The 8,459-nt window shown below is 33.8% G+C and overlaps 1 long non-coding RNA gene across 1 annotated transcript; it reads right to left on the reverse strand.

The window, feature by feature from the left end:
• Positions 1-674: 674 nt before the first annotated feature.
• On the reverse strand, positions 675-7,177 carry LOC140713534 (uncharacterized). The gene is made up of 3 exons (XR_012095649.1): positions 7,072-7,177; positions 6,701-6,731; positions 675-899 (listed from the first exon to the last, which is right to left on the reverse strand). It is a non-coding gene; the product is annotated as an uncharacterized lncRNA (long non-coding RNA).
• Between the last annotated feature and the right edge of the window lie 1,282 nt (positions 7,178-8,459).

Consider the following 8,459-nt stretch of genomic DNA (forward strand, 5'->3'; position numbering starts at 1 on the left):
TTTTAAAAGATCAATAAAATTTAGAAATTAGTCATAAAATTGATCAAGAAGAAAAGAATGAAGGTACAAGTTACCAATATAAAGAAGACAAAAGGGAATTATAGACTTTAAAAGGAAAATAAACATATTACAAATAATTTTACACCAATAAATTTGAAAATTTGGAGGAAACGGACAAAATCTTTTAAAAATACAACTTACTAAAACTGACCAAATAGAAAATAGAAAATGCCAATCTAACATAAATCCTTTTAATAATAAAGAAAGAAAAAGAAAAAGTTCCTCAACACATTTGTAAGAAAGCACATCTTGATTTCACCACCTGATAGGGATCAAAGAAAGTATAATTATAGATGAGTCTCTCTCATGAACATAGTTGCAAAACTTACAAATAAGATGTTAGTAAACATAATGGAGTAATACATACATATATCATGATCAAGTGAAGTTTACTGAAAGAATGAAAGCTTGATAAATCAACTTAAAGAAAAGATAAATAATGGGAAATGCATTGTATACCTGAGTTTTGGGATTGAGATGTTTATCACATAATTTTTTTCTTTTAATCTTAAAAATGTGTCTTTCTGAGTCAACTTAAGATAAAAAGCCAACAGGGTCAGGCACGGTGTCTCACTCCCGTAATCCCAGCACTTTGGGAGGCCGAGGTGGGCAGATCAAGAGGTCAGGAAATCGAAACCATTCTGGCTAACACGGTGAAACCCCGTCTCAACCAAAAGTACACACACACACACAAAAACTAACCAGGCATGGTGGCAGGTGCCTGTAGTCCAAGATACTCAGGAGGCTGAGGCAGGAGAACGGCGTGAACCTGGAAGGCGGAGCTTGCAGTGAGTTGAGATTGCACCACTGCACACCAGCCTGGGTGACAGAGCCAGACTCTGTCTCACAAAAAAAAAATAAACAAATAAAAAATAATAAAAAAATAAAAAGCCAAATTAAATCAGAACATGAAATCACTTTAAAATACTCACAGTATTTTTACAAATGTAATAAACCAAAATTTACTAACATGAAATCTCAAATTCAGATATAACTTGAGTTTTCTATTGCATTTTATCTCAGGAAGCAAAAATAACTGATATAATATTTCTCAGAAGTATTCTATGTTCCTCTCTAATAACTCTTTTTTAGTACAATCCAATGATAAGGTCATTCTTGTAAATAATATTTATAGATTTATAAATCCCAATGAATTACGAATTGTTCTAAGCTTTTGTCCACAGAAAGGATGTTTGCACTTTCACGTTACCTGAGAGAAATACATCTAATTTTTAGTGTAAGTGAATGGCCAAGATATCATCAGCTATTGTATAGACAGAATTTACTCTCTATCAACATGATAACAATGCCACTTTTAAACCTGTTAACATCAGGTATCTTCAACATGTCTGTCATTAGAAATTTGCTGAGTTTATACTTCAAGCAAATATATTATGAATTTAATTTAGTTGTAAACTAAATTTCATTGCTTTCAAAAGGGGCTTCTTCTATAATAAAAGAAACTTTATCTCTCTGGAGCTAATTAATTGAATAATATATCATGTAATCAAATTTTAACATAGTCATTAAAATTTTCAAGTAGGTTATTCTAAATATGAGTCCTCAAAGTAATAAATTATACTTAAGACCAATTTAATAGTATATCCCATTAAGATTTTTGAATGAACTATTCATTGCAACTTTGTAACTGACAAATTGAAAGTTTTATGGCTATATACTGTTGTTAATCAAGTTTTATTTTCTTTATTGGTCATAATAAAATAATAAGACTGTCCCTTTAAATGTTCATAAACCTAATTTGTACTTTTACTTGAAATATTTGTTCAGTCATCTTGGGAAAGTCACAGACACACACTGTGAATAGATTTAAGTATCATATTTTTTCAGTCTCTGAAAAAAATAAAAACCTTAAACATTAGGGTAATATATTGTCAAGTAGACAAATGCAGTGCTTATGATTAGTATACAACTTTCTTAAATACCAAGAAAAATTTAAAAAATCAATATATTTAACACCAGTTAAAGTTAGTTTTGTACCCAGTTCATTTTGCTCTTTGTAGAAGAAACAAATCAAGTGATATTTATTTGTCGGGAGAAATAAATGAATAATAAATTATTCAATAGTCTTAGGAGAACATACATTTACTAATATGGATGCAGAGATTATCTTTAAAGATGTCAGGGGATAGACTACAGGTGAAGCATCAAGGCCATCAAAGAAGAAGGCACATTTACTGAGAGATTAGAAGAAAACAGCAACAAGAGGGGCACTGGATCTACCTGTATTAGAGTGACATATATCTTAAAATAGAAAAGTATAAAAGTGGAGACAGGATCAAAGAGAACATCAAAGGAAGAACCTAAGTCAGTGCCACTCAAAGATTGTAAATTCATTAGATATCTGTTCAATAAACATTTGCTGAATAGATGTTTGTTTAACAAATGAATGAATAAATGCACTAACACCACTCCTGCTTCCTGGGATATCAGGGTGCAAGGAAACAAGGTTACAGTTAAAGAAAAAAAATAAAAACCATAAGGTCCTCAAAGAAGAGTTAGATGTTTGTTAAGTCAGGAAAGCAAGAGCAATTTCTAAAAAGACAGGAATTTGAGAATGGTAGAGGCATTATAGAATAATGGGAAAGGAGGCAGAGCAACAGTGTCTAGAATGTTGATAAGCTTGCAATTGGTGCCCAATAAATTTTTGTTGATGAAATTAATGGAACTCAAGAGGAAATGACTATTGAAATACAAGGGGATGGTTCTGTTTTTTTTTTTCTTTTAATACCTTTATATTTTTACTTCAACTTTTATATTAGATACAGGGGATATATACACAGGTTTGCTGCATGGAAATATTGTGTAATGCTGAGGTTTGGAGTATAGATCTTGTCACCCTGGTAGTGCGCATAGTACCCAACAGGTAGTTTTTAAATCCCCTCTCCCTCCAACTTCTAGTAGTCCACAGTGTTTATTGTTCCCATATTTATGTCCATGTGTGTTCAGTGCTTAGCTCCCACTTAAAAGTGAGAAGATGTAGTATTTGGTTTTCTGTTCCTGTGTTCATTCATTTCAAAATGACAGCCTCCTGCTCTATCAATGGAGCTGCAAAAGACATGTATTTTTTGTTTTTGTTTTTGTTTTTTGTGGCTGAATGGTATACCATGTTATATATGCACCAAATTTTATTTATCCAGTGTACCACTGATGGGCATGTGGGTTCATTCCATGACTTCGCTATTGTGAGCAGTGCTGTGATGAGATATGAGTGCATGTGTCTTTTTGATAGAATAATTCATTTTCTTTTGGATATATACCCAGGAATGGGATTACTGGATCAAATGGTAGCTCTCTTTTAAGTTCTTTGAGAAATCTCCAAACTGTTTTCCATGGTGGCAAGACTAATTTACATTCACTGTTGGAATGTGTGAGCATTCCAACAGCATTTGTTTTTGTTTTTTCAGACTTTATAATAATAGCTATTCTGACTGGTATGAGATGGTAATCTCATTGTGGTTTTGACTTGCATTTCTCTATGATTAGTGATGCTGAGCATTTTTCATATGTTTGTTGGCCACTTGTATATCTTCGTTTGAGAAGTGTCTATTCATGTCCTTTGTTCATATTTTAATGGGGTTATTTGTTTTGTGCTTGTTGATTTGTTTAAGATCCCTATAGGTTCTGGATATTAGACCTTTGTTAAGTGCATAGTTTGCTAATATCCTCTCCCATTCTGTAGGTTGTCTATTTGCTCTGTTCATAATTTCTTTTGCTGTGTAGAAGCTCTTTACTTTAATTAGGTCCTATATTAGTCTGTTCTCACACAGTTATAGAGACATACCTGATACTGGGTAATTTATAAAGAAAATAGGCTTAATCAGCTCATGGTTATATGGGCTGCACAGGCTTCTGCTTCTGGGGAGACCTCAGAAAATTTACAATCATGGCAAAAGGTGCAGACAAAGCAAGCACATATTCACATGGTGGGTAGGAGAGATAGAGAAGGAGGAGGTGCTACACACTTTCAAACATCCAGATTTTGTGAGAACTCCGTCACCAGACAGCACTAGGAAAATGCTGCTAAACCATTAGAAACCACTCCCATAATCCAATCACCTCCCACCAAGCCTCACCCCCAACACTTGGGATTACAATTCAACATGATATTTGGATAGGAACATGGAGCCAAATCATGTCAGGTCCCACTCGTCTATTTTTGCTTTGACTGCAATTGCTTTAGGGGACTTAGCCAAAAATTCTTTGCCAAGGCTGAAATTGAGAAGACTATTTCCTTGGTTGTCTTCCAGAGTTTTTGTAGTTTGAGGTCTTACATTGAAATCTTTAATTCATTTTGAGTTAGTTTTTTTACACAGTGAAAGGTAGGGATCCAATCTCATTATTCTGCATATGGCTAGCCAATTATCCTAACACCATTTATTAAATATGGTGTCCGTTCCCTATTGCTTATTTTTGTCAGTCTTGTTGAAGATCAGATGGTTGTAGGTGTGCGGCTTTATTTCTGGGTTCTCTATTCTGTTGCATTTGTTTGCCTGTCTGTTTTTGTACCAATACCAATATGTTTTGGCTACTGCGGTTTTATAGTGTAGTTTGAAGTCAGACAGTGTGATGCCTCCAGTTTTTTTTTTTTTTTTTCCTTTTTGGTTAGGATTTCTTTGGCTATTCAAACTTTTTTTTTCAGTTCCATGTGAATTTTAGAATAGTCTTTTCTAATTATGGGGAGAATGATTTTGGTGGTTTGATAGCAATAGCATTGAATCTGTAAATTGCTTTGGGCAGTATGGCCATTTTTATGATATTGATTCTTTCAATTCATGAGTTAATCCACCACAATCAATTAGGCTTTATTCCTGGAATGCAAGGCTGGTTCCACATATGTAAATCAATAAATGTGATCACCACATAAACATAATCAAAAGCAAAACCAATTTGATCATCTCGATAGATATAGAAAAAGCTTTTGATAAAATGCAATATCCTTTCATGATAAAAAGCACTTAACACACTAGGCCATTGTAAAATCATACCTCAAAATAATAAAAGCCATCTATGACAACCCCACAGCCAACATCATACTGAATGGGCAAAAGCTCAAACCATTACCCTTGAGAACTGGAACAAGACAAGGCAGGCTTCTCTTCCCAATCCTATTCAACATCATACTGGAAGTCCTAGCCAGAGTAATCAAGCAAGAAAAAGAAAAGGCATCCAAATAGGAAAAGGAAAAGCCAAACTATCTTTCTTCCCTGATGATATGATTATATACCTAGAAGACTTGGTCAAATGGCTCCTAGAATTAGTAAGTGACTTTAGCAAAGTTTCAGGATACAAAATCAATGTGCAAATATCGATAGAATTCTACACACTAACAACATCCAGGCTGAGAGTAAAATCAAGAAAACAATCCCACTTACAATAGCCATAAAGAAAATAAAATACCTAGGGCTACAGCTAACCAAAGAGGTGAAATATCTCTACAAGGAGAACTACAAAATATTTCTGAAAGAAATTAGAGACAACACAGACACAGATAAATGGAAAAATATTGAAGTAGTGCATTTGTTGTTGTTGTTGTTGTTGTTTTTGTATTTTTTGTTTTTGTTTTTGTTTTAGAGACGAGTCTCACTCTGTAACCCAGACTGAAGTGCAATGGCATGATCTCAGTTCACTGCAACCTCCGCCTCCTGGGTTCAAGAGATTCTTGTGCCCCAGCCTCCCAAGTAACTGGGATTACAGGTACCCGCCATCATGCCTGGCTAATTTTTGTATTTTGGAAAAGACGGGGTTTCATCATGTTGGCCAGGCTGGTCTTGAACTCCTGACCTCAGGTGATCCGCCCACCTTGGCCTCCGAAAGTGCTGGGATTACAGGTGTGAGTCACCGCACCCGGCCTCACCTTTTTAAAACTTATTAACAGCCTGCCCTTCCAACATGACTGTATGTTTCATGATTGAAGGAACTATGCCTAACATTTCACCACTTATCCCTAGCATTTACTTAGCAGTATATATATATATGTATATCCCTATATTCACTTAGCAGTATATATATCCCTAGCATATATACTGGTGCTTCTATAATGTGCTTGTATAATGGCTATACTGCCCAAATATATATATATATATAAACACACACACACATACACACACACCCCTAGCATATATATATACCTAGAATATATATATATCCTTAGCATATATATATTTACTTAGCGGTGTGTGTGTGTGTGTCTGTGTGTGTGTGTGTGTGTGTGTGTGTATACATACGTCCCTAGCATATATACTGGTGCTTGGCACACAGTATATATGAATAAAATATGAATGAAAACAGAAGGAAAGAAGGGATAAAGAAAGAAAAAAGTGTGGATAATGGAGGATATGGATAATGAAAGTAACAATCACTGACACTACTCCAGTTTTTGGCAAAATACAATCTTGCTGTCTCAATTCAAAACAATGCAATAATCATATTTCCAAGGTTTCTGGATCCGTATGATTTAAAATTTTTTCTCCCATTTTTTCCCATACATGAATTCTTTCCTGATAGATGTGGTATCTCAATTAATGTTCTAAAATTTGTATCCATCTACATCATAATTGAAAAATAAGAATTTTATTAATTTTACTTACACTGTCTTACCTTAAAAGTAATAAAGTCTTACCTTTGAGAAGAGCTTGAGTCCATTTTCTCACCTAAAGCAAGAGACGTTTTGAGAATGTTTAAGAATTGTAGCTTCTGTATAAACTCCTGTAATCCCAGGAACTTAGTAACTAAATTTAGTAACCTAAAGTTAATTACCAATCCCTTCAGCACATTAATAATTATTCTTTATAAACATGCCAGTTTGCTAATGTCTTTGGAATAAAATAATAACTGAAGTATGGAAATTATATGTCAATCTTATCCCAACTTTACATTTATTTATTAGTAAATGGAGAAAAATGCAACTCAAAGACCATTCTCTGTGTCTTTGTGATGATGAAGCATGGCATTAGTCTTTCCTAGACAATCTATGTCAACTTGAAAACCTACCCCATCCTCCTGCAAGTCTGACTATGCATGTGCTCCTATTAGATATTCCCTTGGCTGTCTTGGAATCCTTCTTATAGGCTACTGGAAGAGGTCCACAGCATTTTGAGTCACAGCAGTATCTCAGAAGAGGAAAAGTAGGTCCTCACATCTGGTTTCAAGTTGCCTTCAAATATGATCACATAAAATAAACTGAACTATGAATACAACTTTTAAGTAAAGCTATGCATTTGTGCAAGGTGAACTTTCTATGCTATGGTGAACATTTAGGAAAAATATGAAAGATTACTTAAAAATACTTGTGCTTACTTAACATAAGGAAAGTACAGCCAAAATAAAAGTTTGCTTAAAATCTCAGAGTCTATGGTATGATAGCTTTCCTTTGGATTCTTGAAGCCTAAGATTTTAGAAAGAACAGTATGAAAATATTTGACCTACTGTTACATTTAATAATTATTCTTGAGCATAAAATCTTATTCATTTTATGTGCACTCTTTTATATTTCCTAGAAACATTTTAGGACAGTTCTTGGTCTGCTGCATCAAGTGATATCCTCTAAAACATTTACAGCTCTGAAGGAGACAATTTACTAAACAGTGAAGTAGTGTCTGTAGTAAAGAAATATGTGATTAAGTAGAAAGCCATCTTTTTCAAATGTATTTTCTATTAGAAAAATGTACCCACTTGTTATACAATCTTTTGATTCGATGACTAGATTGATTTCCCTATTTTCTTTCTAAGGACTTCTAGCTTATAAACTTACAGGAATCTGATTATCTTTTAAAAAGCAGTTATAATGCCAGGATTGTTCAATTCAATTTAAAATTTTAAAGTTATGAATCCTTCTTTCTTAAAAATAATTATCAGCAAGAATTAATTTATATTATTAGTGCTAAATAAAACACAATGAATAACTTTTTGTACCGATAAATACAGATACTCAAATCAATGCATCTTTTCTCTCATCTCCAAATTTTTGACATCTCTATAGCATGCCTTTATTCTAAACAGAGGGAACAATTTTATTGTTTGAACTGGTAATGTCATTCCTCTTAGACCTGCCTTTGTTCATTATTTCTATTCGGGTCTTCTTTTTTAGAACTTTGCATTTAGGATTCAACAGAGCTTTCAAAAAGGGAAAATTTGTGTCTGAACAGTGGGTCCCTTCTTTAACCTGGTTGACGGGCTACAGGAATATTTAAAAGGAGTTTGCCTAGTAAATGTGCTTCTCATTGCATTTGGCAACAGTTCACAATTCAAATGCCAGCTACTCCCCGTGAGCCTTGGATTTGTCAGCTAATTTCAACTAAAAATGATTCCTGCAATGGATTTCTTCCAGCAATTATGCTTAAAAACCAGTTGTCAGAAGGTATTAAAACAAACTTTTTCCA

This window comes from Chlorocebus sabaeus, chromosome 15 (genome assembly GCF_047675955.1).
Source record: "Chlorocebus sabaeus isolate Y175 chromosome 15, mChlSab1.0.hap1, whole genome shotgun sequence".
Classification (NCBI taxonomy): domain Eukaryota; kingdom Metazoa; phylum Chordata; class Mammalia; order Primates; family Cercopithecidae; genus Chlorocebus; species Chlorocebus sabaeus.